The sequence below is a fragment of the Molossus molossus genome, unplaced genomic scaffold (genome assembly GCF_014108415.1).
Source record: "Molossus molossus isolate mMolMol1 unplaced genomic scaffold, mMolMol1.p scaffold_m16_p_12, whole genome shotgun sequence".
Classification (NCBI taxonomy): Eukaryota; Metazoa; Chordata; class Mammalia; order Chiroptera; family Molossidae; genus Molossus; species Molossus molossus.
Window position 1 is genome coordinate 16,301,451 of NW_023425347.1, and position 10,584 is coordinate 16,312,034.

The window sequence follows — 10,584 nt, forward strand, 5'->3', positions numbered from 1 at the left end:
GGGACTTGGTGATAGATTAAAAATAGGACATTGAAAGAAGAAGGGAATGAAGGATTTATACTTGAGCAAACAAAGTGGCTGGTGGCACCATTTACTGAGGTGGGGAACTCTGGAGAGAAACAAGTTAGGGAGAGAGGAATTAGAAAACAGAAGTTCTGTTTATGGACATTGAGTTTGAAGTCTTTGCGATTTCCAAGTGGAGCTACCAAGTAAGCAGTTAGAGAAGCTATTCTTATAGTTCAGAGGAAGCATTGGCCGATTAATTAATTTCAAGTTTATCTACATATACATAATGTTTAAATTGCTGAGAATGGATGAGGTCACTTATAGAAAGAGGGAAAGAAGGAAAACACAGAACTGAGTTCTGGGAAACACCAATATTTACAATGTGGATAGAAGAGAAGTCAACAAGAGACTGAAAAATGGTGACCTGCCTTTAGAAAATGGCGCGCCCGAGGAGATAATGCTGAGAATTGTCGAGTATGCTTGCTTCACACGTGAATCTGTGGCTTCAACTTGCTTACTGATGGATATGAACATTTCTTAATGTATTAGTGCCTTTTTGTACATCTTGATTAGATGATCTCTGACTTAGATATTTTATTTAAAATTTAAACTTCTTTGATATTTTGTTCTTTTTCTTTTATTTTTATTCATTTATTTTTAATTTTTTCTTTTTCTTTATTGATTTTAGAGAAAGAGGAAGAGAGAGAGAGAGAGAGAGACATAGAAACATCGATGAGAGAGAACATCAATTGGCCACCTCCTGCATGCCTCCCATTGGGGATCAGGCCCACAACCTGGGCATGTGCCCTGACTGGGAATCAAACCAATGACCTCTTGGTGCATGGGTCGACGCTCAACCATTGAGCCACACCGGCCTGGCTGTTCTTTTCTTTTAATATTTATAATGTTTTAATGGATAAAAATACATTTGGAATGGTTTCTTAAAGAAGTTAATTCATCAATGAGATAATATTTCACTACATGAGTCTAAGTTTGCAAAATATCTCATGTGCCCTGCTAGTGTTGTATTCATTTCTGTTGTTGTTAAGCCTCACCTAAGGATATTTTTTCCATTGATTTTTAGAGAGAGTGGAAGGGAGGGAGGGGGAGAGAGAAAGAAATAGAGAGAAAGGGTGTGAGAGAGACACATTGATTGGTTGCCTCTGGCATGCACCCCAACCAGGGCTTGGGGATCAAACCTTCAACCCAGGTACCTGCCCTTGACCAGGAATCAAACCTCTGACCCTTTGGTGTGCAGGCTGATGTTCTAACCACTGGGCAATACTGGCCAGTGTTGCATTACATTTTATCATTTAAATGTGTTCTGTATTTAGAAAGACTGGGATAGGCTGACCTATAGAAACTCTGAAGCACTGAAATTACTATTTTTATTTTTAAATATATTTTTCGCACTACTAAAACTGTGTAATGTGGGGGGGGGGTGTATGTGTGAGTATGTGTGTGTGCACATGCATGTATACACACAATTTAAAGCTATTCTTCTCTCCCAACACCCTTCTAGGCCAACACTTTGATTTGGATAGAGGTTATGGTCTGGTTCTGACACACCTCTTTTACCTCTCTCTCTTGGTCCTACCTCCTCCAGGGATGTGGACTTGGAGAAACAAGAAAGCAAAAGTTATTCTAAGCAACTGGTGTCCCACTGGAGGTCATGATGGGAGAATCTTTGGTCCACTCTGGTTCATCTGATGCTGGTGTCCTAGTTGACATAGTGGTGTCTATACACCCAGAGTGTATGGTTTTGGGGGTTGGTGTTCAGATTCACCTCTGCCTTCTCCATCACTGAGCATCCCTTCGGAAAGGGCACCATGCGTGTCTCTGGCTCCGACAGTAGTCCATGCCCTCAGTCATCTCCCCAAGGTGGGCATTCCCTTGCTGGCCCAGAGGCCTCCCAGAGAGCCTTCCTTTCTGCCTCTCATGTAACTTCTGTGCTCCATAATATTGAGACATACAAACCCCAAAGTCCTTTCCATGTACCCTGAAGGTCAAAGAGAACTGCAGTGAAGCTCACCAACATCCATCTTCTTCATCCCAAGCATACTAAGCCATGGTCTTTACTCACCCTGCTGGCCAAGGTTGGAAAGTCTTCCACCTTAGAAGTTTCCAACAGAGGAGTCTCTCACTTCTATGGATATGTATGTTCCTAAACTCCAAGCTCCCCCACAAAACCCTTCACCACACTCCTCTCTGTTTCTAAGGCAGCATCAGAGTGGTTTCTAGTTTCATGAGCATCAAGCCAAGGAGTGAGACACCATCTTCCCTTCTTGTGATGCATTCATCTCTAAAGTGATTCTCTTGATGTTCTGCACACATGCTTCAGGTAGGAAACAGCCCCACTCTTCCATGGTAAGAGAGCGAGAAAGCCATGCATTCCCCCATTAGGCCCATGACTTCTGGCTCCACCAATTCCCCTTGTGTGCCCTCTGTGGGAACGTGGAGAAGGAAAGGCGTCATGGCTGAGCATTGCAGGGAAGCTTCTTCAGACTAGGTAGTAATCGTTGAGAGAGTGTCTAGCCCTAAATGTGGGCAGCTGTTAGTACTCATGGTTTCTCTGTCTTGGACCCCCAGTTTCTGAGCCAGGAAAATAGTAAATGTCTTACTTTGGGTGGTACCAATTATTGGAGGATATTCCATGGAAGAGAACAGCATATACAAGGGCCAAGAAGCATGATAAGTAGATCCATATGCCTGATTTGCAAGGGCTCTGAGATCTGAGTCAAAAGCGGAGGCTAAAGACACAAAAAGAGACCCAATTGTGAAGAGACTTATATGACCTCCTAAAGAGAAAAAAGTATATGCTATAGAGGAGTCACGGTCACTGAATAATTGTTTAGAAAAATTCTTCAAGACTCAGTTTGCCTCTTAGAAAGTGGTTCTGCAGACAGGGGCAGGTTGATCATGGAGATGCGTGGAGAAATGGGAGGGAAGGGAAGAAGGGTGTTGACATGTCTCAGGCAACAGGGCAATGATGGCAGCTGTGATATGGAAAGTGAACAGAGGTTAAATGTATTTAGGATATAGACCAGACAGTTCTTTGTCATTAACTACATGTATGTACAGGAAAAGGGAGAACAACATTTACAATGGTCCATTTGTTTCTGACTTGAAGAACCTAATAGACAGAATGGCATTTACAAAGACAGTGAGTTCAGCAGAAGATGATGAATTCCACTTTGGACATTTTGAGTTTAAGGCCCTCATAGGCCATCCACATGCAGCCGCCTAGTGGGACATACAGGAATATCCCTCAGTGTCAACCTGGCTGGAGACTTCAGTTTGGAAGTTGGAGCTGCAAGTATGAGGGGTCAGTATAGAATGATAAGAGGACTCGGGGAAAGGAGGAGAGGCCAGTGCCATAGACTTCACCCGGGAGATGCTGCAGTGGAAATGCTATAGGGGAAATGAAATAAGATGGCCCTTGAACAGTTCTCGCTGAACGAAACACCAGAATGTCATTTGTGATAGTGGGAAGTGAATTGAAGAGGAGTGGAAGCTGGTGTATAAGGCAGCTGAAGAGTTAATGAAAAGTAAAGTAGAAAGAGCTCAAGAGAAGCAGGTCTCCTGTGAAAGAAAGAAGAGAGAAATAATGAAAGTTGGAGGCAGCGGCAGGGTCAAGAAAGGATGGTGTGAGGGAACAAGAGGCCAAGCTTCACTTCTGAATTCAGACAAGAGAGTCACTTTGAGGGCACATGTCTCGTGCCGAAATGGCCTAGAATTCTAGAGAAGCATGTTTCTAGAGATGCAAACTAATGATGGGACTTCCTGAACTTTATTTACCAGCCTCATGAAGGATGTAATACTCCAGTAGAATTTAGTAACCAGAAACTAAACTTCCAAGTTCTAAATTTCAATTCTCTGCCTAAATCTTGGCTTATTTTCCCAACAAAAGAAATACAGAAGCCAGAATACTCAAGCCCTATGAATTCAATCACAGGTGCCACTTAAGACCTGTGAATTCAATCAGTTATTCTTACAACGTTATATTCACATCTGTCATTTTGATAGAACAATAAGCATCCTTGAATCTATACTAACTGTAAATTATTAATAATCTTAATCAATTAATAACTCTTCCAATGTTCTCCCAAACTTAAATGAGCCCCAGATACTGCTGGGTAACACAACAGCCACCCAGTATAGACTGGTATCAACATCATACTCACCAGTCTCCCAAGGACACTGCTGTGCTAGCTTTCTCTCCATCTCCGTGCAATGCCGAGATCATACTGCCTCAGTCTGCTCAACTCCAACTTCAACTCCCCTTTGCTCTTCACTACGGCCTTGCTTCATAAAGGGAGTTGTAGGACCTATAGGAAAGAAGTGTCTTCATCTTTCCGCACCAAGTCTATAAATCCATCTTTCCCTCCTTTCCCTCTGTCACAACAAAGGAGCCCTCCGCTCCTCCTGGGGGCTGTGTAAAATAGCCCACAGTGCTCCACATGCACTCTGGTCACGTGCCCTTGTGATTTCCCAGGGCTTTTGCTCTTTTGATTGGCCAACAGTGTGTGTCTGTCTGACATTCTTTCTCGCACACGTACCATCATCACCATCAATCTCTCCTTTGATGATAGATGACTTTCCTTATTGTGTTCAAATGCTTTTTAATATGTTCCACTTTTAAGACCTTTCCTTCGATCCCCACCCAATACACACCCCCTCTAGTTTCTTCCCCATCTTTTTCCTGCCCTTGACAGCTAGGTTCCTATGAAGTGTGATTTACATATGCTGCCTCCACTTCAACCCACCCCAATCTGGCTTCCACCCCCACCATGCAGGGGTCGCTACTGGCCTCCAGGTTGTCAATCCAAGAGCTACTTTAGAACCTTCTCGACTTCCAGTCAAGATGGCGGCAAAGGTAAATGCAGTACACACCTCCTCCCACAACTACATCAAAATTACAACTACAGAACAACCATCCTTCAGAACCGCCTGAAACCAAGCTGAATGGAAGTGCCACAACTACGAAATTAAAGAAGCAGCCACATCAAGACTGGTAGGAGGGGCCGAGGCGCGGACAGGCTGGTCCCACCCCCATGCGTGGCAGATAAAAGTCAGGAGGGACACATCGGCTGTAAAGGTCCTCCCTGAGGAGTGAGGGGTCCCCATTCCACACAAGGCACCCAGCTCAGAGTTCCCGTGCCTGGAAGAGAAGTCCCCATAACTTCTGGCTGTAAAAACCAGCAGCAATTGAGGCTGAGGCTGCTGGATCCCCAGGCAGCTCCTCTTAAAGGGCCCCCGCACGGACTTACTTGGACCCACTCCCTCTGAGCTCCAGTGCAGATGAGAGGCAGCTTGAAAGGCACCAGAGACATACGGAGAAGAACTGAGTGGTTTGGCATCCGGGCCAGGACTGGAGAGGCAGCTTTCTCCCAGACAGACATGCTGGAGGAGGCGATTGTTGTTTTGGTGAGGCCTTCCCGCATGGGGCGGGCTGACAGCAGCCATACCTGGGACTCCAGCAACTTGGATCACACTGTTTACCCTGCCCTGGTGATTCCCTGAGGCCCTACCCCATCCAACTTTCAGGCCCACCCAAGCTATTCCCAGTGACTTTACCATAGGATTTTCCTAAATTCTCTCGAACAAGCAGCATCTGGCCACAGCAGTCCCCATACCTCTCACTAAGTGGCCCCAGGCCTGGCACTAGAAGCAGCCAGCCTTGGTTCACAATTTGGCTTCACCTGGGCACCTCCAAGCCCAGCACAAGAAGCAGCCATCTGTAGATCACTCTGTAGCTTATGCCTGGAGGCCCTGGGTAGAACACAGGCAGTGGCTGACCTGACCCCAGAGCCAGCACACCCAGTGGACACCTTCACCCGACCACCTCCACAAGTGAGACCACTCAAGGAATGAACTCAGTCGGTACCAGAGCCCTGCTGAAGTAAGCCTTGCCCTGTGTGGTGGGCCCCTGCACAGCTGATCCTCCAGGTAGTCAGAGGTCAGTAGATAGCGGGCACAGCCAGTGCTTGCAGCTGGTCAGCCTGAGTAAAACCCTCCCATTGACTTGCCAACAGCAATCAGAAGGGTGTAAAGTTCACACAAAGGGTGAACCTTGAGGACCCAGCTGGGTGATCAGGGAGGCTATGCCATTGGACCCTTCAGGACACCTACTACAACAGACCACCCTAGGAAGCCTAGGAGACACAGCAACTCTACCTAATACATAAAAACACAGGGAAGCAGCCAAAATGAGGAGACAAAGAAACATGTCCCAAATGAAAGAACAGAACAAAACTCCAGGAAAAGAACTAAATGAAATGAAGATAAGCAATCTAACAGATGTAGAGTTCAAACACTGCTTATAAGGACACTCAATGAACTTTGTGAGGGTCTCAAGAGCATAATAAAGGATCAGTCAGAAATGAAGGATGCACTAACTGAAATAAAGAATAATTTATAGGGAATCAATAGTAGAGTAGGTAAAGCCAAGAAGCAAAGCATCCATTTGGAAAATCAGGAAGCAAAAAACACCCAATCAGAACAGCAAAAAGAAAAAAGAATTCAAAAAAATGAGGATAATATAAGGAGCCCGTGGACAACTCAAGCATACCAACATTCACATCATGGGAGTGCAAGAAAGAGAAGAGAGAGGGCAAGAAATTGAAAACCTATTTGAAAAAATAATGACAGAAAACTTCCCTAACTTGGTGAAGGAAACAGACATACAAGTCCAGGTAGCACAGAGAGTCCCAAACAAGATGAACCCAAAGAGGTCCACACCAAGACACATCATCATCAAAATGCTAAAAGGTTAAAGACAAAGAGAGAATCTTTTTTTTGTGTGTGGCATGTGCCTCTAGCGGGAACCGAACCTGGGACTTTCTGGTCCGAAGGCTGACGGTCAACCACTGAGCCAAACTGGCCAGGGCCAAAGAGAGAATCTTAAAAGCAACAAGAGAAAAGCAGTTAATTACCTACAGCAGAGTTCTCATAAGGCTGTCAGCCGATTTCTCAAAAGAAACTTTGCAGGCCAGGAGGGAGTGGCAAGAAATATTTAAAGTTATGAAAGCAAGGACATACAACCAAGATTACTCTATCCTGCATTTAGAATCGATGTACATATGAAGAGTTTCCAAGACAAGAAAAAGCTATAGGAGTTCATCAGCACCAAACCAGTATTATATGAAATGTTGAAGGGTCTTCTTGAAGGAGAACAACAATAAAAATATGGACAATAAAATAGCAATTAATACATATCTATCAACAATTAAGTCTACAAACAAAATGAGCAAGCAGAACAGAAACAGACTCATTGATACGGAGAATTTTTGTTGCTTGCCAGATGGGAGGGGGCTAGGGGGATAGGTGAAAAAGATGAAGGGATTAAGAAGTACAAATTGGTTGTTAGGGGGGAGGGAGGGCAGAATGAGATAAACCAAAGAACTTCTATGCATATATGCATAACCAATGGACACTGACAATGGTGTGGGGAAGGCAGGAGGGGGGCAGGATTGAGGAGGAGGGGGGTCAAAGGGGTAAAAAAGAGGGACATCTGTAATATATTCAACAATAAACATAAATTTTAAAAAAGAAAAGAAACTTCTCATAGGAATTGACTTGATACCTACGTTGTTCTCTAAAATACTATTTTTATCTCTTGACTTTTATGAAACCCTCCTTCCTCCCTTGGCTTCCTCCTACCTATCCTCCAATCCATTCTACTTGCAGCAGCCTTGATAATCTTAAATGTAAATTGCATTCCTGCTCGAATCTCCCAATGGCCTCCAAACATCCTGCTGACCTCTCCAGCTTCAGAATTGTACCCCTCTCTTTGCTTGCTGCCCTCCTGTCACACCTGGGCTCATTCCATTTCCAAGTCCTCAGGGACTTGGCACATTCTGTTCCCTCCATCTGAAATACTCTTCTCTCCCCAACCCTAACTCTTCACCTTGCTCAGTCCTTTAATGCTTAAATGTCACTTCCTCAAAGAGGCCTTCCCAGTCTAGATTTAGTTCCCCTATAATAATTTCTCAAAGCTCTCTGTAGATTTTCTTTGTAATATGTATCATAGTTTTAACTATTGATCTATTTGTGCATAAATGTTTCATATTTTTTTTCCTTTATTGATTTTTTTAGAGAGAGGAAGTGAGAGGGAGAGAGAGAGAGAAACATCGATGAGAGAACATCGATTGGCCGTCTCCTGCATTCCCCCCAATGGGGATCAGGCCCACAACCTGGGCATGGGCCCTGACCAGGAATTGAACTGGCGACCTCTTGGTGCATGAGTCAATGCTCAACCACTGAGCCACACCAGCTGGACCACAAATGTTTGATGTTGACTCGTTGACACAACTCTCATCTCCAAGAGGACAGGGCCTGTGTGTATTTTCCTCCTAGAATCCAGTGTCACTGTGGCTCCCAAAAGGTGCTCAAAAAATGTCTGTAGAATAAATTATTATTTTGAAACAGCTTTGTCCAATTTGAAAATAATAGCATTCTCAGTAAATCAAAATATATCATATCATCATTTGCAACAAAAAAAAAAGCTCTTTAGAAAAAAATGTCTCCCTTTGTGGCCACAGAATGGTATGTCACCATGCAAAGGATGTGATCCACCTGAGGACACAGCCACGGCTCTGCCTGAGTCACAGTATTCTCAGTTGTACAACAAAAGATACAATCGTATATGACTAGTTTTAATAGAACTGTTGTGAGGATTGAATAAGGGAAAAATAGAAAAAGTGCTTCATAAACTGTAAAGCGATCAGTAAACTTAAGTTATTAATATGCTGCTGCTGCTAGTTTAATTCATTAGAGAAGGCTTGTTTCCTTATTTTTTCTTACAAAGAAATAGGCCAATTAATTGTTTAAGTGTTGCAAAACTACGTAGCTGTCACCTGGTTCAGTTCATATCTAAATACAAACCTCACATTCTGTTGCGGAGAAATTGTGGAAAGTCTATTTCTAAAAAGGAGTATTTTTGAGGCAATTGAATTAGCTCATTGAGACCGATATGTTGGGATGTGAATGCACCTACAATTGAATTCAGTAAAAACACAAAACATGGCCATGTGAAGGTGAATGAACAAAGATCTTGGAACAAGAGAATTCCTTTGTTGTGGCTAAACTGAAAGTGCACCTAGCTCCAAAGTACAGGATGCTCGGGGAAAGCAGTAGGGCCTGTGTCCTTGCAGGAGTCTTGAAATCATAAACTTAAATGCTAAAAGAGGGCTACATAGACACACATCAGACTCTCTGGAGAAAAGCTGACATAGCGAGACTTCTGGTCAAGATGGCGGGTAGGTAAACGCAGTATCGTGTCCTCCCACAACCACATCAAAGTTACAACTAAACTACAGAACAACCATCATTCAAAACCGCCTGAAATCAAGCTGAATGGAAGTCGTACAACTACGGAATTAAAGCAGCAGCTATATCCAGACTGGTAGGAGGGGCGGAGGCAGACGGGCTGGTCCCACACCCACGTGTGGTGGATAAAAATCAGGAGGCTCCCGCGGCTGGGAAGGTCCTTCCTGAGGACTGAGGGGTCCCCGTCCCACATCAGGTGCCCCGCTCAGGGTTCCAGTGCCAGGAAGAGAATCCCCATAACTCCTGGCTGGAAAAACCAGCAGGAACTGAGGCTCAGGGAAGCTGAAGCGGCTGGAGCCCCAGGCAGCTCCTTAAAGGGCCCGCGCACAGACTTACTGGACTCTCTCCCTCTAAACATGGAGGGGAGGCAGCTCGAGGGGCACCAGAGACATACAGGGAAGAACTGAGCTGTTTGGCACTGGAGTGAGGGCTGGAAAGGGGGCTTTCTCCAGGACAAACGTGCTGTCAGAGGCCTTTGTTCCTTTGGTGAGCCCTTCCCTGGGGCGGCAGACAGTCGCCATACCTGGGACTCCAGCAACCTGGCTCACACTGGTAGCCCCGCCCTGCTGACTCCCTGAGGCCCCGCCCTGCCCCACCCAACTTTCAGGCCCAGCTGTTGCCACTTACTTAACCATAGGATTGGCCTGTCTTGGATCCTCCTTCAGGTTTTTCCTAAATTCTTTCAAACGAACAGCATCTGGTCTGAGCTAGCTCCATACCTCTCATTAAGTAATACACAGAAACAAACACAGGGAGGCAGCCAAAATGAGGAGACAAAGAAACAGGTCCCAAATGAAAGAACAGAACAAAACCCCAAGAAAAGAACTAAGCAAAATGGAGATAAGCAACCTAACAGATGCTGAGTTCAAAATACTGATTATAAGGATGCTCAATGAACTTAGTGAGAACCTCAGTGAACTTAGTGAGGGCCTCAAGAGCATAAAAAAGGACCAGTCAGAAATCATGGATGCACAGTTAGAATTGAAGGAGACATTAACTAAAATAAAGAATAATTTACACAGCTTTAATAATAGAGTACGTAAATCCAAGGAGCAAACCATCGATTTGGAAAATAAGGAAGCAAAAAATGCCCAATCAGAACAGCAAAGAGAAAAAAGAATCCAAAAAAATGAGGATAGTGTAAGGAGCCTCTGGGACAACTTCAAGCGTGCCAACATTTGCATCTTGGGGGTACCAGAAGGAGAAGAGCGAGAACAAGAAATCGAAAACCTGTTTGAAACAATAATG